This window comes from Ursus arctos, unplaced genomic scaffold (assembly GCF_023065955.2).
Source record: "Ursus arctos isolate Adak ecotype North America unplaced genomic scaffold, UrsArc2.0 scaffold_7, whole genome shotgun sequence".
Classification (NCBI taxonomy): domain Eukaryota; kingdom Metazoa; phylum Chordata; class Mammalia; order Carnivora; family Ursidae; genus Ursus; species Ursus arctos.
Genome location: NW_026623089.1, coordinates 11,911,364 through 11,935,552, shown reverse-complemented (window position 1 = coordinate 11,935,552; position 24,189 = coordinate 11,911,364).

Below are 24,189 nucleotides of genomic sequence, written 5' to 3'. Positions count from 1 at the left end.
GGAGGATCTGACTCTGCCTACTGCACTCCCAGTGTGTGTTGAAGAGGAGACATCCCAGGAAGGGCTGGCAGACGCATAAAGAAACATCATCAAATGATGAACATATGAAAGCTTAGGTGTCAAACGAGTGGTCACTTCACATGTCTGAGCCTTGGTTTCCTTAACTGTAAAATGAAAATAATTTTTTTTAAGATTTATTTATTTATCTGAGAGAGGGAGAATGTGTGAGCAGGGGGATGGGAGGGGCAGAGGGAGAGGGAGAGAGAATCTTAAGCAGACTCCATGCCCAGCACAAAGCCCAATACAGGGCTCAGTTTCATGACCCTGAGATCATGACGAAATGAAGAGTCAGACACTCGACCAACTGAGACACCCAGGCACCCCAAAAATAAATTCTTCATGGCAGTTTCTGAGGAATTAATGTACCATAATTTATAAAGTCTGAGTTACTACTTTGACCAATCAGAATATCTGAGATCAACACATTTGCTTACAGAATCACATTCAACCAAGATGGAGTAATGATTTTCAATACCATTGGACATCAAGGAAGCATAGTGATCCTGAGACACAGGAAATAAACAAGATGAGACCTATAATTGCCTCGTTTGCTACCTTCGGAAAATTTCCAGACAAGGTACAGGAAAGGGAAACCCAAGAGGAGCTCCATGGACTCCCTGAATTGGAGAAACAAAGCTAAGAGTTTGGGGAGGCTCAGGCCACTACAGGTTGAAGGATAGAGTGCTAGAGAGGAGAGAGCTCTGGAGACCTGCGGAGGGTCCCCCTTGAGTACTTAGCAGAGATCGATCAGCACATACATACAAGGAAACTATCATAGGTCATGGAAAGAACCTCCCAAAAGAAGGGCTAGGAATAGTATGTATTTCCACCAGCCAGACTGGAAAACTTCATGGGTTTTGAGTATCAGAAAGCTCCTGATTTAGTAGAGAATAGTTAACCCCAGATAGCACTGCTGTGGTCCTGCCTGCCAAATCTTAAAAGCAAGACTCAGAAGAGTCTTTAATTTAACTGCATCTCAGAAAAAAGCTCAAGAATTCAAAAATCCAGCACCCAAGGTAAAATCACAACATGTGACATCCAATCAAAGATGACTAGACAGACATGCAACGAAGCAGAAAATCACAATAGTGAGGAAAAAATTCAATCAATTGAAATCAACCCAGAACTGACACAGATGTTAGAATTAGCACACAAGGACATTAAAACAATTATTAAAATTGCATTCCATATGTTGAACAGTTACATAGAAACATGAAAGTTTGTGGGTGCCCAGGTGGCTCAATTAAACGTCTAACTCTTGATTTTGGCTTAGGTCATGATCTCAGGGTCATGAGATCGAGCCCCTGTCGGCCTCCGTGCTCAAGGGAGTCTGCTTAAGATTCTCTCTCCCTCTGCAACCCACCCCCCACCCCAAACAAGCTCTCTCAAAAGAGAAAAAGCAGCATGATAGGGTTTTTTTTTTTATGAAAGATATTTTTAAAAGACCATAATCAAACTTCTAGTAAAAAACACTACAATGTCTCAGATAAAAAACAACACTGGATGGGATTAGCAGATTAGATATTGCAAAAGAAAAGATTAGTAAACTTAAAGACAGCAGTAGAAATAATCCAAAACGAAACAGAGTTGTTTTTTTTTTTTAATTACAAGCACATCATTGTGCTCTGAAACAACTCCCAGCAACCAAATATATATGTGACTGGAATTTCGGAAGGAAGTGGGGATGTGAACAGAAAATATTTGTTGCTAAATTAGTAGGTCTAGGTCAAGGCCCAAGAATTTGGATTGCTAATAAGTGCCCAGATAATGCTAAAGCTTTGGTCCAAAGACCATACTTTAACAGCTCTTGCTTTGGGGGCACTGCGTGGCTCAGTCGGTTAAGCGTCTGCCTTCAGCTCAGGTCATGATCTCAGGGTCCTGGGATCGAGCCCCCTTCAGGCTCCCTGCTCAGCGGGGAGCCTGCTTCTCCCTCTCCCTCTGCCTGCCGCTCCCCCTGCTCGTTCTCAATCTCTCTCTCTCTCCGTCAAATAAATAAATAAAATCTTTAAAAAAAAAAAAAAAAAGAGCTCTTGCTCTAAAACAGGAATTGACAAACTACAGCCTGTGGGCTCAACCGACCTCTTCTGTCAAGTGTTACTGGAACACGGCCATATTATTTACATATTCCCTATGGCTGCTTTCACGCTACAAAAGCAGAGTTGAGTAGTGGCAATAGAGATCCTAAGGTCTGGAAAGCCTGAAGTCTTTACTTTTTGGTCTTGTACAAAAAAAGGTTTGCTCACCCGGGCGTTAGGAAATAAGTAGGGCCTCAGGTGCTTACAGCCGAAGCACCAGCAGCTGACTACTGCCGTTCACAACACAGAATCTGACTCAAGAGGGCCCAGCCAAGAGGAAGCTGCTGCTGAGGGTTAGTTTCCTAGGAGACATCCAGGTAATCCTAACAGGTAGTAGAATTTGGTGGAAATGAGGTCAGGGCATTGGACCCCATCTTCACTGGGGCCTGCTGGAACCACTCTGCGGCCACCTTGCAGACAACCATCTTCCCAAAAAGATGGGGAAAGGTCTGTCCCCTCTGCCAGGAATATTGGTAGCTATTACTGTTGAGGAGGAAAAACCAATGGATGGAATGAGACTGGGACGGGAAATAATCTTCTCTACTAGAGCAGCCCAAGGACAAGGAGTATAAGGTCTCAGGAGCCCCTGACCACCTGGATATCCGTCCAACTATCCATCTCATCCATCCTTCTGTCAATCCAGCCATCTAGCCACCTAGTCTGCTAACCACCCATTTATTCCATGGGTATTTCCAGCTACCGTCCAACCATACTCTATCCACCATTCACCTTCTTCAGCTTTCATCCATCTATCCATCTGGTAATCCAGTCAACCATCCATTCACCCAAAGAAGGTTTACTGAGCACGGTGCTAGTTGCTGTGAATGCAGTAGGAACACGAGGAATGTAGTCCCTGCCCTCAGGAGGTTTACAGCCTTGCAGGGAAGACAGATAAGTGATTACACACAAATACAAATCAGAATGACATTTGTATTAGGCCCTACGAAGAAGTACAGGTAAAACCAGTCCCATCTGGAAGGCTCAAGAAAGCTTCCTTGAGGAAATCCTGTTGGAGCTGGGGCCTGAAAAAGGGTGGCATTGGCCAGGCTAAGCAGGAGGGAGAGCATTCCCAGAATCAAATAGACCCCAAACCAGGAGGGAGGTGAGCAAGCACAGAGAGCAAGGGGGAGGGGCAACAGCTAAGCCTGGAGAGGAGGAGGGACCAGGGGCCAGCCCTGCGGGCCAGGTACGGAGCTTGGTCTGTGTCCTAAGAGAACTGGGTGACCATGGAAAACTTAAGCATAGACTAGGTGATTATATCAGCATCTTGATGCAACAGGTGTGTTAGCTGATTGTGTAGACTGGTGAGAAGGGCTCATCTGATGAGAGCCAGAGTGCAAACAGGTAAGTGTCAGAAGGGGCTTCTAGGTGAAAAGTGATGACGGCCCAGACTTGGGAGGGAGGAGAAGATCGAGAAAAACAGACAAACTCTAAATACAGCCTTAGATTAGGCTCCATGTCAGCTCCGAGGGGGCCCAGAAGAAGAGAGGTCTTCAGAGTGGGGTTGGGGTCCTGGCCAGGAGGAAGGGATGCACAGTAGCCTCCCTACCAGAGAGTCACTGTCAAATCTGCCTGAGGGCTCCCCGCTAGGCAGGAGCCAATGTAAGTCAAAGACGCACCTCCCACCTCCAGCCCTGTGGAACCAGGTGTGGCCGTATCCTAGGGCTTTGGTGGGGAGACTAATGTGCACCTCTGAGCCTGGCCTCAGAAAGCTTCCTGCCCTGAGCAGCAGAGAACGGTGTCCACAAGCCACAATGCCACAGGACCACCTGAGCTCAGTATGGGGACAAAAGAAACATGGGGCCATGAGATCTCAGTAAGAAGGAATGCATGCAAAGGAGCCACTGAAGATGGATCCAGAAGGATTGATCAAACCCCCGTATCTCTTCATCTGTGGCTCAAAGTTTGTGGGCCAGATCATAGCCTCCCCACCCCTGGGCGGCTTGGTGACAATGGACTCTCAGCCCCATCCCAGACCTAGCAAATCAGTCTCTCCAAGGATTAGTGGCCCAAGACTCTGTTTTTAGAAGCTCAGCAAGTGGTTCAGATGATAACCCAGGCCTGAGAATATTCTCCAGCCAATTTCTGTGGCTTCTCCCACCGTGTAAACACCTTTCCATACACATGGGACTTCCAGGGGCAAGTTCTTAGGAGGCGGCCACCTATGAGACAGGTAATGTTAATAAGCCTATTTCACATATTAGGAAACTGGTCCCCTGTGAGACCAGCTAGTCCACGGCTCATTTCACTTGGCTTTAATGCCACCCAGAACCCAAATTGTCTCAGACCTGTGCTTCTAACAGACATTAATCCACAGGTCAGCAGACTTTTTCTGTGAAGTACTGAAGAGTAAATATTTTAGGCACTGCGGTCCACACAGCCTCTGTTGCAGGCCTTAACTCTGCTGGGATGGCACAAAGGCAGCCTTCGAGGTTATGTGAGTGAGTACGTTTATGTACCAATAAAACTTTGTGGATATTGAAATGTGAATTTCCTATGTTTTAAGTCACAGAATATTTTTCTTCTTTTGATTTTTTTCCCAATTATTTAAAAAATATATTTAAAACAACGACAACGACAACGACAACAGCAACAACACATTCTTAGCTCACAGGCCAGACAAAAACAGGCATCAGGTCAGATTTGGCCCTCAGACCATAGTTTACCAACCCCCGTACCAGTCCATCCGCAACAGGCAAGCAACTCTCCATAGCAATGAGTGGTGTATCTGGACCCCGTGGGCAGTTTGGTCTGGGACTTGTCATTTCACTACCCTTCCCACCCCACCCCAACCCCCCCATACATGTTCCTTCTTGCTTGTCCCTGCACCTGCCCAGCCTGACCTCTTTTTCAGATCTGCACTGACTACTTTGCCCGAACACGGCACTATCCACCACATCACCCAGCCTCATCAAACCTAGCCCACAGCCCCACTGACCGTCACCCTTCGGAGAGACCAAATGCTTCATCGGCACATTACATGGAAATCCACGGTTGGGCGCATATATTTTCAGAGAAAAATCATATCCTCCCAACGAGTTTGCAACCCACAGCCTACGGTGGAGAGGCATACACAGCTCTGGGTAAGCCTGGGGTCAGAAGTCACATTGGTTGGGTGCTTTTCCTAAGTAGCCCCTCCTGCATTTTATCCTGAAGTTCTTGTGCGATGCTGAACTTTTTCAGTGGATTATTTTAGCTACCAGCTAGCTCTGTAATCTTTATCCCCCAGGGTCAAGTTCAAAGAGAATTCCAATGTGATTAAGTAAACATATACGAGAAGTAGATTTATGTGCTACTGTGCTATTCTTTGTGATGTTGGCATTGGGCAGGGAATTATAACCGCTCCCGTGTGCTCAGTTTATTTCCTAAGCAACTAACTTATCAGTCCCCACTGTGGATGAAAGCACTTCTTGGGACATTTGAAATTCAAAGTGAACTGCATTCATGGCTCTATCAGTTGAAGAGGAAGGGGAGAGAGATCCGGAGAAGGAGATGATTATAAAGGACGGGTGAAGAGCGAGCTGATGAATCTCTGCTGTTTGTGAATGCATGTTGTTCACGGAGAGAAGCAGAAGTGAGTCTCAGGTATTTCGGTCCATCGTGAGTGAGAAATTGTACTGTAAATGGTACCCGGAGCAGTGGGCTGTAACTGCCCCACGCAGGGAGTTAATGGAAACGTGGAGAGCTTTTCTCTTTTAACAAAGTACTTGGGCAATTATCTCAGGACACCCACTGTGCAGGGGGACCACGCAGGCTGCTGGGTTACTGAGGCAGTTAGAGGCAAAATAAATTCCCTGACAGCCTTGGCAGGCCAGATGCTCTGGTCCTGATTTGCCACCAGCAACAAATGATGTTTGGGACCTAAACCCCTTCCCAGCCTCATCTTCTGCACTCTGGGAAACAACTGGTCAACAGATCCAAGCCACAGCCCCATTCCTATATATAATCCAATTTAATCCTCACTCACCCTGCAAGAAGGTTTTTATCATCACCCCATTTTACACATAGAATCCCATTTTACAGTGGAAAAAACTGAGGCTCAGGGAGGTTATCGAGGCAGAGTAAGGGCTGGAAATAAAGTCAGCTAGTTCTGAATCCTACGCTCTTTTCCTTATGCCAAGGTGACAGGACCCTCAGCATCTGAAATACTCTCATGCCTCAGCCTTCACATCAAACCCAAGCAACCTCTGGGGTCAAGTCAAGACTCACTAAGGAAGGTGAAGTATATGACATCTATTAGGTAACTGGAAATTTAAATACGACTTAATATTTGATGATATTTTAAGAATCATTATTAATTTATTTTAGAGGTGATAATTCTATTATGGATATGTTTTACAGGTAAGAGTCTTTATCTGACGCGTCCTTATCTCAGATGCATCCTGAAACATTTACAATGACTCTGCAGTTGAACTCTGAATAGTGTGGGTCACTGGAAGACCTCAGGGCCTGGGCTTCAGTGAGGGTGACCGTGCCTGGGTGGTACTGGGGTATCCAGGAGATGCCTGGTCAAAGATGGCAGATACCTAGCAGAACCTTGGGAAGGCCATGGTGCCACCTGGTGGAGGAGGACTTGAACCTCAGCAAGTTTAATTCCTTGGGCTTGGGGGCTAGAGATCCTGTGCGTACAGCTGGGGCAGAATAAGGTTAACTGGAATTAGTACTTGTAACATGACTCTTCTATAAGCATAGGCTGCTAAGGTCTACGGAAAGTCAGGTGACTTATACTTACAAAAAGGTAACAATTTCTTACACAAACCTGAAGGACTTTTTCTAGATATTCAAATTTCCTAGTAGCTTCCTACAGAAGAAAGAACACAGTGGCTTCTTCTAATCAAGATTTAAATATTTGGGTTTAAATACACAGACTGGGGCGCCTGGGTGGCTCAGTCATTAAGCGTCTGCCTTTGGCTCAGGGCGTGATCCCAGAGTCCTAGGATCGAGCCCCACATCGGGCTCCCTGCTCCACTGGGAGCCTGCTTCTTCCTCTGCTTGTGTTCCCTCTCTCACTGGCTGTCTCTCTCTCTCTGTCAAATAATAAAATAATAAAAAATAATAAAATATTTAAAAATAAATAAATGGATACACAGACTGTCCTTTTCCTTAGCAAATTTCTCCCAAACCAGTAATGCTTAAACTTTGGAAGGCATCATTCTCACTTATTAAAAATACAGTTTCTGTCAAAAAAAAAAAAAAACTCCCAACAAACAAAAGTTCAGGAACAGATGGCTTCACAGGTGAATTCCACCAAAAATTTAAAGAAGAATTAATACCTATTCTTCTCAAATTATTCCAAAAAATAGAAGAGGAAGAAAAGCTTCCAAATTTATTCTATGAGGCCAGCACTACCCTAATACAAAACCAGATAAAGACACTACAAAAAAAGAGAACTACAATATTTGATGGCCAATATTTGTTGAACATAGACACAAAAATCCTCAACAAAATGCAGGCAAATTGAATCCAATAATACATTTAAAAAATTATTCACCACAAGAGGGATTTATTCCTGTCATGCAAGGGTGATTCAATATTTGCAAATCAGTCAATGTGATACATCACATCAACCAGAGAAAGGATAAAAACCATATGATCATTTCAATAGATTCAGGAAAAGCATCTGACAAAGTACAACATCCATTCGTGATAAAAGCCCTCAGCAAAAGTAGGGTTAGAAGAAACACACCTCAACAAAATAAAGGCCATATATGAAAAATGCTCAGTTGACATCACATTCAATAGTGTAAAACTGAGAGCTTTTCCCCTAAGATCAGAAACAAGACAAGGATATCGGTTCTCACCACTTTTATTCAACATAGTACTGGAAGTCCCAGCCACAGCAATCAGACAAGAAAAAAAAATAAATGGCATCCCAATTGGTAAGGAAGAAGTAAAACTCTCATTATTTGAGGTTGACGTGATATTCTATATAGAAAACCCTAAAGATTCTACCAAAAACTACTAGATCTGATATATGAGTTCAGTAAGGTCACAGGATACAAAATCAATATACAGAAATCCATTGCATTTTTATACACTAATTATGAAGTAGCAGAAAGACAAATTAAGAAAACAATAACATTTTCAATTGCACCAAAAATAATAAAATACCAAGGAATAAACTTAACCAAGGAGGTGAAAGACCTATACTCTGAGAAACTATAGAACATTGATGATGAAAGTAATTGACGATGACACAAACAAATGGAAAGACATCCCATGCTCATGGATTAGAAGAACAAACATTGTTAAAATGTCCATACTACCCAAAGCAGTCTACAGATTTAATGCAATCCCTATCAAAACACTAACAACATTTTTCACAGAACTAAAACAAATAATCCTAAAATTTGTATGGAACCACAAAAGACCCCAAATAGCCAAAGCAATCTTGAAAATGAAGAACAAAACTGGAGGTATCACAATTCCAGATTTCAAGATATACTACAAAGCTGTATTCAAAACAGTATTGTACTGGCACAAAAACAGACACACAGATCAATAGAACAGAATAGACAGCCCAGAAATAAACCCACAATTCAATTAATCTGCAACAAAGGAGGCAAGAAGATGCAATGGGAAAAAGACAGTCTCTTTAATAAACAGTGTTAGGAAGACTGGACAACTACATGCAAAAGAATGAAACTGGACCACTTTCTGGCACCATACATAAAAATAAACTCAAAAATGGACTGAAGACCTAAATATGAGACCTGAAACCATAAAAATCCTAGACAAGAGCACAGGCAGTAATTTCTCTGAAATCAGCCATAGTAACATTTTTCTAGATATGTCTCCACAGGTCAGGGAAACAAAAGCAAAATTAGATCGGTGATGGATGCAAAACCTCATGGATACAGTAAGAACTACTGAACTGTGCACTTTAAAACAGTGAATATTATCATGTGAATTATATCTAAAAAGAAAAAAAAAAAGCCCAGCTGATAAAAAGCCAGCCAAGAACCTAACCCAAGTAATTATCCTCTCATGCCCTATTCCAACACCACTCACAATGTCCATTGCAGTCTAACACAACCAGAGTAACTCAGGAGGGGCATTTTGCTACCCACATCTGTTGCTGAGGGGACACTGTTTTACCACGTGACTCTAAAGAGGGGCATCACTCTTACAGCTAACTGGATCGATGCGGGATGGGGGGGCTGGAACACCCACAGCCTGCCCAAAAACCTGAGACTTCGACAGCCTGGCTGGAGATGACAGCTTACATCAGTCAGATCTCTCTGGAATCTGGAACCAGAGAACGAGGCACGGAAGAGTGAAGCCATGCATGATGAGCCGACAGGACATAAGGGAGACCACCATTCAGAGCAGCCACTGGAGCAGGTGAGAGGGCAAAAGTCAGGAGAAAGCAGCAATGATATAAAAGCCAAGGAGGGCAGTCAGAGGAGAGCGGAAAGAGTGGGCAGCAGAAAGGTTGCCCTCCCTCCTTCCTGATGGTTCTGCAGCCTCCCTGAGCTGCACTCAAATTCCTATTTTCAGATTTCCATGAGTCCCTGTGGTATCTTCCCAGTAACCACTTGCCCTTCACCTGAGCTCATCTGAGTGAGGTCTGTTCTTTGCACTAAAAAGAATCTGATGACAGTACTCAGCAGGTGGGGTTGACCAGCACCCTCGGATTCATGGCCTTAGGGATAGGTTCTCTGGGAAGCCATTCCTTACAAAGAAAACAGCAGATCTCAAACGGCCTCTTCAGAAGCACAGCCAAGAGAGCACTGGACATCTGCCTGAGATTCTGTATGGAGGACTCCAGGACCTATTTTAGATACTAGCCTCGGAAGCCCTTAGACGTGCTCAACGAAGAGAAATTCCTGTTCAACACAGCCACGTGTGAGGTATAGGCTTCTCCAGCACTGACCCATTACATTTTGGTGTCTTTCACTTTCCTTTGTCTTCGGACTAATTTGATATGATTGAGGCTCTGAAATCCCCTTAAGTTAGCCCAATACATGTAAGGAAAAAATTGATGTGGAATAATAGAGGTAGTGAGACCAGATATCTTATCTGGAGTGACCTTGAACTTATAAGTGTTCTTCAAAGTAAGGAGAAGACATTTCACATCTCACTTTTAATGAAGAAAAAAAAAACTGTTGCTGGAAATATTTACCTTTCATCTACTGTGCTGAGAGATGGGGGAGATTTGTCAGCTTTGATCTCCACTTGTTTAATTACCGGGAAATGAAGTGCGCCTGAGCCAGCAGGATCATGAAGTCTCACTCCTGCTGCAAAAGTTGGCAGCAGGGGACCCAGCAGCCTGGCCTTTCATTTTCCCAGATCAAAGCTGAGCCAACACCAAGATGGCAGAAGTGCCCTGATGAGATGAGCCCGAAGAAGAACCAGGTAGTGGGGTCCAGACCAAAGAGGTCACTGGACCAGCATCTCCCATGAGATCATCCCTTCTTTCCCTCCCACTCTAAGAGTGTAGTCCAGGGCCCTGCATGGTCTACCCATGCAGCACACGCCACGCCATGCCCCAACTGGAGGCAAGCCCAGGACACCTGTGCACCCGCCACGTTAGTTCTGACCACTGTCTTCAATGTACTCCTCACACCTGATTCCACCTGTTTTGAACCTTCCAGCCACAATCTCAGGCCGGTCCTTTATCTGAGCCTCACCTACACAGCCCAGGTAGTTGGACACCATCCTAAGACCAGAAGATGGAAAATGAGACAAATCTGGCCTTCTCCATGGACAGACTGCTCATGACGTGGAAGCTGGGATTTGGTCTCTGGGCACACAGCGCCTGACAGGTAACCATGGGGATGCAGACGGGCAACCTCTGAGGAAGGGCACTGTCTGGGGTAATCGACAGCATCTAACCCTCCTTAATACAGGGGTAACTCCATGATGTTCACCTCTAAAATGAATGTTGGATTAAACATTTTTAAGGATCCTTCCCACTTTAACACCTTTATGATTCTACTTACTGAGGCTCTTCTGCAACCAGAATTATGCTAGCTACTGAAAAAGACACATGGGATGGTGATGATGATGATGGTGATGATGGTGATGGTGATGATGATGGTGGTGGTGATGATGATGATGATGGTGGTGGTGGTGGTGGTGATGATGATGGTGGTGGTGGTGGTGATGATGATGGTGGTGGTGGTGGTGGTGATGATGATGGTGATGATGATGATGGTGGTGGTGGTGGTGATGATGGTGGTGGTGGTGATGATGATGGTGATGATGATGGTGGTGGTGGTGATGATGGTGGTGATGATGGTGATGGTGATGGTGATGGTGATGACAGCAATCTAACTAACACTGACTGAACACTCACTGTGTGCCAGGTGTCATACAAAGATTAACAAATTTAATCTTCAAAAATACCCATGCGGTCAGTACCATTATTATCTCCATCTGACAGATGAGGACACAAAGAGTTTAAGTAACTTTCCCAAGTTCACAAAGCTGTTACGTGACTGAGCATGATGTCAAATAATAAACTGCCCTTACATCCCAACCAAGGAGACAAGCCTAATCCACATGAAACAACGTAAGAGGAAAATAGGAGAGAAGGTAAAATTGTGCAGTCCAAATGGTAAGCTCTGAAGCAGGCATCAGAAAACTATAGCACATGGACAAAACAGCTTACTACCTATTTTTGTAAATAAAGTTTTATTGGAACACAGCCACACCCATTTGTTCCATATTCTCTATGGCTGCTTTCACACAGCGATGACAGAGCCAAGTAGTTGTGACAGAGACCATGTGGTCCACAAAGCCTAAAATACCATCTGACCCTTTAAAGCTTGCCAACAACCCCTCTTATGGTGACCAATGAACTGGTGGGGTTTTCCCAGCCCTGAGGGCGCACCTGAGATACAGGACTTTTTTTAAAACCAGTAAAATTCTGGGCAAACTAGGACACGTTGGTCACCCCACCTGCTCTAGAGAAGTTCAGAGGAAGGCAGGATCTATGGGAACTGCAGAGGTGACAAAGGTGGGCCTGGAAAAATGTGCAGGATTGGAGTAAATGTGGGTGGACATGGGTAGGGTAGATGGAGAAAGAAAATTCAAGGTAGGGAGGATCAGCAAGAGCCTGGAAGACAATCAGACTGGAATGTTTGTGGGGAAATAGGGAGAGGAATAGGTCCCCTGGAGCAGTGAGTGCCTGTGGGGAGCAGTAGCGTCCCGTAACTGAAGACACAGAGGATGTGCTCACACTTTGTTGGTGGCAGTACAAACTGGTCCCACCTGCTGGACAGTTTACAAATATGTATCAACATATTAAATGTGCCTGTGTTATGACTGCTGATGGGACAGGGGTTGCATTAGTGGCCCCCCCAGTCTACACCCCACCCTGTATCCAAGTCTTTTAAAATATAACTGTGTAGCTCTTCTCATCTATACCTCTCGATGTTGAGTTCAGTCACGTGACTTGCTTTGATGGATGGAATGTTAGTAGACTTGACTCAAGCAGAGATTTAGAAAGCCTTCGCGTGTTTCTGTGTTTTTGCTTATTCTTCTGCTTCTGCCCTGAGAACACATCTAGGCCATGGAACAAAGCTGAGCCACTTTAGCCGTCCCTGCTGAGGCCATCCCTGCTGAGGCCATCCCAGATCACCCAACCAGTAGCTGACCCACTAGTGAGCCTAGAAGAGCCTGGGCAGGCCCTACCCAACTGCCAACCCACAAACTCAGAAGGTAAACAAATGCTTATTGTCTGCAGCCACTGAGTGTGGGGTCCTCTGTTATGTGGCTTTGTTGTGCAAATACATAACTGATACCACCTGATCCTTTTCTAGGAACTTGTCATGGAGCTAATCAGACAAACATGAGATATGTGAACAGGATATCCTTTACAGCAGCTTAAAAAAAAAAAAAACTTTAAAAAACTGATCTGAATGCTCCAATAATGAGGGGTTGGTTTTTTTAAATCAAGTTTATACAGAAAAATAAATAAAATCAAGTCCATACGATGCAATGTCATTAGCCATTAGAAAAGGTCGTGTTGGGGCGCCTGGGTGTCTTGGTCAGTTAAGCATCTGCCTTCAGCTCAGGTCACGATCTCAGAGTCCTGGGATCGGGCCCTGCCTCAGGGATCCCTGTTCAGTGGGGAGTCTGCTTATCCCTCTCCCTCTGCTCCTCCCCCCCATTCATGCTCGTTCTTTGACCTCAAATAAATAAAATCTATTTTAAAAAAGGTCATGTGTATCAATATTTACTGACATGGAAACACATCTACTCCATGTTACAATTTTAAAAATAGATAGAAAAACAGCTTTTAAGCTATGATCTGCTATTTCTGTCAAATCTGGAGCAAGAAAGAGAGAGAGATGCATCAAGATATTAACAGCGATTGTCTTGTAGTTGGATTTTTTTACTTCTTTATCCTATTCCAATATTGTATGAATTTGCAAAATGACAATGTGTTATCTTTACACAAAGGGGTAAAAATGGAAATGTCACTAGGAAAATCTTTCTCTCTATATATAAAAACATGGCCTTCCAGTCCTTAGAAAACCTCTGCCCTCTTCCCCAGCTCCCCCTGCTACCAACTTCTGTGACAGAATCTGACTGACCTTGAGGTGGCCTTTCCCCAATGGCCCAGGAGAATAGAACACACCGTGGGGGGTGGAGGGGACAGCACCTCGCCCCAGGGAGGCTTTCTTTGGAGAGGCCAAGGAAAAGTCTCCCTTCCCAACCACGTGCAAAACGGAGCAAAGAAATTACCCAAAGAACCGATTCCAGCCGTGTTTTTTCAAAAAAATCCTTCCACCCCAGTCATAATATTTTTGGAGTGAGATTTACTTTACAATATTTTAATAACCGCAGCATTGCAACTGGAAGTCCTTTGTAGCTGGTCTCAGGGGCCTTCCTGGGACGTTGCGCTTAATGAGGTTTATAATTCAATATAACTACATCTGCATCTTTAATTATGCCTAACATTTAATCTTCACTGCTCCACTTGAATTGGAAGAGCTAAAATTAGGCCTGCTGTAGTTTAATCTGATAATAAACATCCATGACATTTAGAGCAAAAATGTACTCATTTCATTAGAGTGGCTGACACATTTACCATTTGCCTGAACTGAACAAATATTCTCAGCGGTCCTTCTAACTGCAACAGAGAACACTGTTTTCAACAATCCCCCTGCAGACTCCTGTAACTCTAGACCTTGGAGGTAAAGGGGTCCAACAGCACCATTTTTCGAAGGAGGGCACTGAGGCCCAGAGAGGTTAGGTCATTTGTCCAAAGTCACACAGCAAGTTACTAGGTAGAGGGTACTAAAGAAAACAAGACCCAGGATTCTTGAGTCCCTGCCCAGCGGTCCATTTGTCATTCCCCTATTGCCACCCTGGCACGTGTGGCTAAATTAGGGCACTGGTTTTTGTTGGTCATGCAGCCCTCTGGGCAGCACTCCCCTCTGTTTTTGTTGTTGTTTTAAGATTTTATGTATTTATTTGAGAGAGAGAGAGCACCAGGGTGGGGTGAGGGGCAAAGGGAGAGGGAGAAGCAGACTCCCTGCTGAGCAGGGAGCCCGATGCAGGGTTAGAGCCCAGGACCCTGAGATCATGACCTGAGCCGAAGGCAGATGTTTCACCAACTGAGCCCCCCAGGGGCCACCCCTCCGTTGTTTTTATAGAATCCAGACAAGACATCATTCCAGTACCTATACTGAGCCTCACGCTCTGACTCCAAACTCAAAGCAGTAACAAATAAAATATAAAAGGAGAAAAGTGAAAAGATACGTCCTTATTCCAAACAAGATAAATATCTCCAGGGACCAAAACCCAAGATAATAAAACATTACATGAGCTGAAGCTTGGGGTTATTTTGCCTACAGGTCTGGAAGGAGGCAGAGTTGGTCAACAGTTCAGTTACCTTGGATACTGAGAACCAAAAATGCCCCACTTAAGACCAGTGATGGGAATCAGGCTCTTTGATTTAAGCTGGAACAGTGGCTGAAAAAAAAAATATCTGCCACTTACCACCGCCAGGGGCTACATCACATCTAAGCCTGTTGAAGCAGAAAGAGTGGAAAGGTCAGAAGGAGCAGGGAAGGCTTCTCCAGCAACATGGGGACCACACAGCCTGCTGCGCTGGTGACTGGGTCTGTCACGTCCTCAGGGCCTCTGACCCTTGACTATGAGACGGGGTCTCGAACTGGGCCGCCACGAGAAAGAGAAAACCTTCCATTCAAGATGAGCCATCACACACACACATGCACACAGACTTGTGTTCAGTTAAAAACCACATGCAACAGAAGAAAATAAACTATTACAGAGAGAGTTATCAGATTTTAAAATAGGAGAACTGGTACCAGAAATGTTGGAACAATTAGAAACATCTTCAACAGTATATTGAAGTAGATTATAGGGAGGTTTCCGTGAGTCCACTCACTGGGAACCAATCCTCCACCTGCCGGGGTAGGGTCCCGAATACCCTGTGTGCGGAGGTTCCAAGTGCTGCAGAAAGTGGGGGGAAGGTCCAGGAGATGTGGCTGCGAACTCAGGCCAGAGAGAACTAGGAGTTTTCTCTGGAAAACTAGAAGAAGAAAAAAAAAGATGAGCCTGCAAATCCAAATTCCAAAACAACGAAGAAAAGAAAACCTAACATAATAAATTTAATCTGGAGAAGTGTTCACGCTAGACAAAAGAAAACAGCAGAGCAACCTGATAAAGACTAGAAAATAAGTTTATAATCCTCAAAGAGACAGCATTCACGCAAAAGAACAGGAAATCACAAAATGAAAACGGACCAAATCTGAAACAAAACAGGTAATTTTTTCTTTTTCCAACGCCAGATAACCTGAAATTGAAAAGCAGAGCCATGGAAAGAGAAGTCAGCTCCCCTGACAACATCCCCACGGCAAGAAAGGCTCGGAATGGCATCTGAGAGCATGTCCTGGATGAAGCAAGCTGAAGCCTGTGGAAGTCCGTGACTGAGCGACGCGCCCCTGGCTGTCTGAGGGGACTCTAGTCAGGACGTTTGACAGGACCCTGGCCAGGAACTGAGCCATGCCTTCCAAGGGCTGCACTCTGCTTCAGCTGGTTTCTGCAGTCATCAACTCCAGCACCCTAGCGCAATGAAGAGAAAGCACGCCCTGGCCTCTCACTAGCTCAGGTAAGAGGATCGCAGGGAGACTTTCCCTTCTCTGTGTCAAAGCAATAGAAAGTGGGATAAGGACAGTCCACGTGAAGCATTAGCAAGACGAAGAGCAAACACTCAGCAAAAGAAAAAGAAACAAAGAATGGAGGGAAGAAGAGAGGGAGGAAAGGAAGAAAGAGGAAGATGGGAGAGAGAGAGAGAAGCGGGGGAGAGACAGCATTCAAAATATAGAAGATGGGGGGCGCCTGGGTGGCTCAGTCTGTTAAGTGACAGACTCTTGATTTCGGCTCAGGTCATGATCTCAGGGTTGGGCAACTGAGGCCCCGCGTTGGACTATACACTGAGCACGGAGCCTGCTTCAGATTCTCTCTCCCTCTGCCCCTCCCCGCCACTTACAGGCATGCTCTCTCTAGCTCTCTTTCTCTAAAAACAAAAAAACCCACAAAAGATAGAAGATGAAAGATGAACCCAGTCTGAAAGAAAATATAAACTTAAATTTTTCCAAGTGCTTTCTGCCATGACAGAAACTTAGGTAGAATGTACATTCAATAAGGATTTGGGAGAAGAGAAGGGGAGGAGACCCTTCAACCGAAGCAACAGAGTTCCAAAATATTTCTATTCACTATTTCGGATCTAATAAATAGGTTAGAAAAAGCTAAGAACAAAATAGACACAGCTGAAACTCAAACTGCTAGCATGCACAAGCCTTGAGATTATCATACTACAGCAGAGGAAATATTTACAGAGGTTAGAGCAATTAAAGGGAACATAGCACCTATTTTTAAAATCACCCAACATAAGGATAACTGAATAAGAATGGTCATAGTTAGGGGCACCTGGGTGGCTCAGTTGGTTAAGCATCTGCCTTTGGCTCAGGTCATGATCCCAGGGTCCTGGGATCGAGTCCCACGTCGGGCTCCCTGCTCAGCCAGGAGCCTGCTTCTTTCTCTGCTCCCCCTTCCCCCCACCCACCCCGCCGGCTCATGCTTGCTCTCTCTGTCTGAAATAAATAAGTAAAATCTTAATTAAAAAAAAAAAAGAATGGTCATAGTTATCTTTCAGTGGCTAGGCTAGGGAGCCCAGATGTTTGGTCAACACCAGTCCCCATGTTGCTGTCAAGGGATTTTTTAGATGTAATTAACATTTTTTCCCTTACTCTTAAATTAAGATATTAGATGTGATTAACATTTTAATCAGTGGACTTCAGTAAAGCACAATACCCTCTATAATATGGGTGGGCCTCATCTAATCAGCTGAAGGCCTTAAGAGAAAAAGACCAAAGTCCCCCAAGGTAGAAGGAATTCTCTTCCAGATGGTCTTCAGACTCAGGCTACAATGTCAGCTCTTCCTTGATTCTCTAGCCCTCATTCCTTGTGCCTCCTTCTCCATGGAGAGGCGCCCGGGTGCTTCTCCATGTGGCCCTGCATGACATGGTGTGGCCCCCCCCTCTTGGAACTGCAAATAATAAACTCTTCTTTCAAGGCCGTTGTCTCCACGTCTGTCACTTACCAAACCTAATTAGAACAGATTAGATAGGAAGAGGAAGACAGCATTGTCTCAGGTAACGTCTACACCACTATTCCTGCAAAATAGGAACAATCAGCTCCGGCTTGCCCGTGAAGAAAGTGAGGCTCAGAGGGCTGGGTACCTCACTGATGCTGGTCGACAGGGAATGTCGATCATGAGCTAAGGATGCAGCAATGCACCTTTTTTTTTTATATAGAGATAACGAGTGTTAAAGATATTGGTATGTGCTGGGTACTATTTATGAAAATTACAGTAAGTTCTATTTTAGGAGGAAAATGCATTAGGTTTAGTTAGGGGGAGTGGAATATGTTAAGCGAGCCTATTCAGAGAAGATACCGGGGAAAACCAACAAAATCACTAAGAGGAGCCTGCCAGCATTAGTACATCAAACCTCCTGAGCTTTCTGTTCACATCCTTACAGTCTTGAGACGAGACGAGCCAAGTTGGAATGCAGCCAGCGGAGCAGAGGGTCCAGCTGAGACTGAACTCAGCAGCCCCCTCTCCAGGGTCTCCCAGTTACAAAACATGCCGCCCCCAGCATGTTCGTGATCTAATGAGGAAAGCCACATGCAAGAAGTAAATAGTAATTAGGGAAAGAGCAACATGTGGCCTTATTCCCTGCTACTCAAAGTCTGGTCTATGGACCAGCCGCACGGGCATCACCTAGGAGCGTGTTAGAAATGCAGCATCTCGGGTGCCATCCCAGACTCATCTACTCAGAATGCGCCTGTTAACAATATCCCCGGATGATTCATAGGCACATTACGGTTTGGAAAGCTCTGGTCTTCATAGTTCCATACGCGGGAATGGGGGAGCTGGGGAAAGGACGAGGACGTACATGAAGGATGAAATCAGACAAAGATAAACCTAGGCTGTCAATTGAAGGCTGAGCCTGCACGGTTGGCACTTCTTGGGTATCACAGACCTGATTTAGCTCCCGCTGCTTTGGTCACGGTTAGGTTACCAGGGCAGTGCCAATTTCACCCGGGTAATTCTTTGCTCCAGGGGGTGGGGGCTGTCTTGTGCACTGTAGGATGTTTAAGCAGCATCCCTGGCCTCTCTCTATCCACTAGATGCCAGTAATGACTGTTCTCCAATCCCTCCCCCGCCCCCCATGAGTTGTGATAACCCAAACTGTCTCCAGGCATCGCCAAACATTCCCAGGCAGACAGAGGGGAGGCAGTATGTATCCCTCCATTGAGAACTGGAGGGAGAGATAAAGCATTTTTATGAATTCATGTTGCCTCATCTATTCTGCCTGGGACCGTCAGCACATGAAGGAAAACCCAGGACTGGGAGATGGCGGGGTTTGTTTTTCTGCTTGGGGTGACTTTGCTGCTGCAATTACATCCCATTCTCTGCCGCCACTAAAGAGAAGAAAGCCTTCACAGGAATGGAAGGAAGGTCAACAATCACTCAGAGGGAAGCCAGGATAAAAAACCAGTCTATGTGGCTTCTAAGCTCATGTTACTTCCACTGCACTATTGTTACCCCAAGTCAGGGGGGAGCAGGAAGTGCTCTTGACAATGAGCTACGAGATATAGATTCTAATGCCAGCTCAGTCCCTATTAGCTATAGGCCTTTGGATGAGTCACTTGCCCGCCACGAGCCTCAGTTTCCTCTTCTGGGTTAGCCAAAGGATTTCCCCTCCATTTCAGTCATTTAATGAAGATCTTAGAAATGATGTAAGTTATACTCATCAACTTCACAAAGCTGAATTCCCATTTGAGAAACGTAGATACAGACAAGATTGAATTCATTGATCGTCAACTCCTAGCTAGGCTAAGAGAAGATGTGTCCCCATTAGGACCAAGAAACCTAGGTGGGAAGTCTCACCATTAAATAATCTGGTCCAAAGGAGAAAATGGCCAATGAGAGCAAGTCTCAATCAAGGCAGATATTGCCTTTACCTACAACAGAGGAATGTGGAAGGACGGTTGCCCAAGACAAGACCCTTCCAGATTGGACATTCTATGTCTCTGAGGCTGTTGAGCCACCCCTCACCAGGGGACACTCAGTGACCAAACCATTCCCAGTCCTAGGGCTCTCGTCAAATAATTTGCTGGAACCTAAATAAAACTGAGCCCATCTCAACACAGGACTGAATCCAAAGTAATCCGAATCTAATTCCTCACAGTTTTGGAAAGAAACGTAGATCCATACAGAAGAACTCTTAAGGAAGTAGCAAAGGGGGAGTGGCTACACCATAGGACACAGAGCAAGGCTACCTAAAAATAAATTACATTCTAGTCCCACAAACCCTCTCCTCAACACACCTCCTAGGTCCCCTCTACCACAGCCAACCCGACCTTAGCACTCCTCCCCAACTAGCCTGTCTTCTGTAGAGCCTTCTGGCTTGCTCCCAGCTTCTATCATTCTCCTCTCTGCTACCCATTCTACAAACCCTACAAAATCCCAGGAGATGGTTCTATCCTCAGAAACGAGTTTGGCTGCATGAATGAGAAAATGAAAAGTATTGCTGGCTTAAACACTCAAGGTCTTAGCTTCCCACATCACAAATCGGGCAATCAGCAGTCCAGAGCTTGCATCGCCATCCCCTTATACCTTCCCCTCTGCCCTGTGCCACAGCTGGGAGTGGTCTCTGTTGTCAGGTCTAGACAGCTGCTGTAGCACCAGTCATGTCATCTGTTCCCAGGCCCAGAAAGGAGAAAGGGGGATGAGAAGGGCACACACCCACCCTATTAAGACACCTTTCAGTTTTGCCACTGTTTATGATTTAAAAGGATGTACAAGACTTATCCTGTGGTAGTAACAAGAAAAACTGGGACAAAAATTGAGGTCATACTTTTCTGAGTCTAGCAGAGTGAATGATGTATGGAAAGCTTGATGAACTGAATTCCAGAAGAAACAACCTGTCGTAGGTAAGCAGAAGGCCAAGCAGCTTCCCTACCTGAGAAGGGAAGGGCAACTGGTCTGGGTGCATGTGGCATTCCATGAGGGGAAGAGATTTGCCAAGAATGAGGGGGGACCGGCCTAGCTTTAGCCGACTGTGAATCAGGCAGGGTCAATCAGAGAAAGAGAACTACTACCTGTGGTATAAAATCAGGGATTTAGCTCATGGGTTTGACCTTATGCAATATGGGGAGCTAGCAGAACAGTCCACACAAGGTGTTGCCAGTGTAACTAGTATTAAGCCCCAAATCACTAGACGCCAGCTAGACTGGTAGTCAGAAAGGAAAACTCCATGTGGATGGAAGGCCAGGACAAATTGGAATCATAGGATGTACTGGGACTTATGGGGACAAACTAGAATCCACGTCTGTTGCTCACACTTGCCAAAGTTAATGCTGTGAATTATCTATAGGAAAAGCCAATAACCTTTGCCTCAGAGGTGTCCATGTGGTTGACAGCAACTCAAAGATGAAGGGGATCTCATGAGAGCTAGAGGTGCCAGTGGTCAGGTGTCCCACACCAAACAGGCAAACCTTCCATGCCCCTGCTGACCTCCAGAACGTAAAACAATATAGCAGCAGTTTCCCTCCTATCTTTCAAGCCTTGTGAAAAATGTTTCTTGTGGCCGAAACTAACCTAGAAGTGCAGGGAGGGAGATTCTAGGAAACATTCTCAGTTCAGCCAAACTGACAAAATAGAGTTACCACAGACTGTGTGGGCTGGCAGGATGGGGTACCATCTGGAAGAGCTCCAAATGCAAAAATAAATTACTCAGCTTAACAATGCTGCCCCCGTCAACAATTTTGCCAAGGAAGGAGCCATGAAGAAAGGGCAGGTAAGCAAAGACAAACCACTTGGTCCCACTCAGCTTCAGGATGATCATGGAGATTGGATCCGGGGGCCCCGAGGGGTTAAATGCAAAGTGAACCAAAAAGATCCGAACTGCAATCCAACCTCCTCCCCAGTCAACTACTGACCAGATACAGGGTGGGAGGCATGGTGGACTATAGCCAGCAAACTCAGTCTCATTCAGGCTGCAGCCCAACCAGACTCGAGGAAGAATCTGACCAATTAACCCTGCACTCTATCTGCAAGACAGCGGAGTGGGTTTGCATGCTCCAGGAAACAAAAATATTGTACTTTCACCTCCACAACAAAAGATTACGAAACACAAACAGAACAGGAACATGTAACCAAAAATCAGGAAAACCACAGTCAGTAGAGACAGATTCACAGACAAACTAGTTGTTGGAATTAGCAGGTAAGAAATTTAAATCAGGGATGCCTGGATGGCTCAGTCGGTTAAGTGTCTGCCTTCAGCTCAGGTCATGATCCCAGGGTCCTGGGATGGAGCCCCACATCGGGCTCTTTGCTCAGTGCAGAGCCTGCTTCTCTCCCTCTGCCCCTCCCCCAGCTCCTGCTCACTCACTCTCTCTCTGACAAATAAATAAATAAAATCTTTAAGAAAAGAAAAAAAAAGAAATTTAAATCAAGTGTTATAAACACGTTAGATTAAGTCATAGGAAAAGATGAATATAATGGCTGAGTATATGGGTTATTTCAAGAAAAATGGGAAAAAACAGAAACTCTAGAACTGCAAGATAATAACTATGTATTGCAGGATTTATAATGTATGTTAAAGTAAAATATGACAAAATAGCACCAAAGATGAAGGAGAGTAAAAGTTCTTAAAATATTCATGAATTCAAGGTAGACTATGGTAAATTAGGGATACATGTTTAATCTCTAGAGAAACCACAGCAAAGGTTAAAAAAAAAGGCATAGCTAAAAATCGAGTAGAACATAGAAGATAAAATATGAAATAAGTACTAGCTTAATCTAAAAGATAAAAAAGAAGAAACAAAGAACAGATGGAACAAAATGAAAACAAGTAACAGGAAGGTAAATTTAAATATAACTATAAAAATGATTACATCACATGTAAATAGATTACACATTGCTATTAGAAAGAAAAATTGTCAGGGGCACCTGGCTGACTCAGTTGGTGGAGCTTGTAACTCTTGAACTTGGGGTTGTAAATCTGAGTGTAGAGATTACTTAAAAACAAAATCTTTAAAAAAAAAATGAGAGAGAGAGAGATTGTTTGACTAGATACAAAAGCTAGGCCAACCTATATGCTAACTACAGAAGACATACTTTAACCACAAAGATTAAAGTAAAAAAATGAAAAAAATATTCCATGCGAAAACTAATCATACGGAAGCTAGAGAGGCTATACTACTTACTATTAGACATGTAAACTTTATTTAAAAAAAAATATATTACCAGAGATAAAAGGGAGAATTCATAATGATAAAAGGATCAATTAAATAAAAAGACACAACAGTCTTCAATGCATAGTAACTAATAACTTCAAAATGCATGTGGCAAGAAATTGACCAAAAAAATGGAGAAATAGATCCATAATCATAAAGTATATTTTAACATTACCTTCTCAGAAATTCACAGAAGCAGACAAAATATCAATAGGAATACAGCAAATCTAAATAACACTATCAACCAACTTGACCTAACTGATGTTCACAAAATATGCTAAGCCATGATAAAAGTCTTAAAAATTTTTCTTTTAAATATTTATTTATTTTTGTGTGTGTAAGAGGGGGGGGCAGCTGAGGGAGAGTGAAAAAGGCAGAAGAAGCAGACTCCCTGTTAAGTGTGGAGGCCAATGCTGGGCTTGATCCCAGGATCTTGAGATCTGAGCCAAAACCAAGAGTTGAGGCTCGACCAACTGAGATACCCAGGCTCCCCTTAAAAATTTTTATATGATCAAAATAATTCAGAGTTTGATTCTCTGACCAAATGTAATTAAGTTGGAAATCAATAATAAAATCTAGAAAATCCCTGTATATCTGGAAATTAAGCAACACTCTTTTAAGCAATCCATGGGTCAATGAAGAAATCACAAGAGAAATTAGACAATATTTCCAATAGAATGATAATGAAAACACAACTTATCAAAATTTGTGGGATGCAGCCGAAGGAGCACTTAGAGGGAAAATTTTATCCTCAAACTCTTATATTAGAGAAGAAAGATTTAAAATCAATAACCTAAGCTTCCACTTTAAGAAGCTAGAAAAATAAGAAAAAAATACAAAATAAGTACAAGAAAATAATAAAGAATGAAAATCAATGAAATAGAAAACATACGAACAACAGAAATATTAATAAACCCAGAAGTTAATTCTTTGAATAGATTAATAAAATTTATAAACCCCAGCAAAGTGAATCAAGAAAAAAAAATTACGAGTCTTAGGAATAAAAATGAGGCATCACTACAGATCATATATATACTAAAGGATAATAGGGGAATATGAATAACCTATGCCAATAAAGCTGACTTCTTAGATTAAAAAGACAAATGCATTATAAGACATAATTTCCCAAAACTGACATAAGAACCTTATATCTGTCGAAAAAAACAGTGAAGTTCTAATTAAAAACCTCCCACAGGGGCGCCTGGGTGGCTCAGTCATTAAGCATCTGCCTTCGGCTCAGGGCGTGATCCCAGGGTCCTCG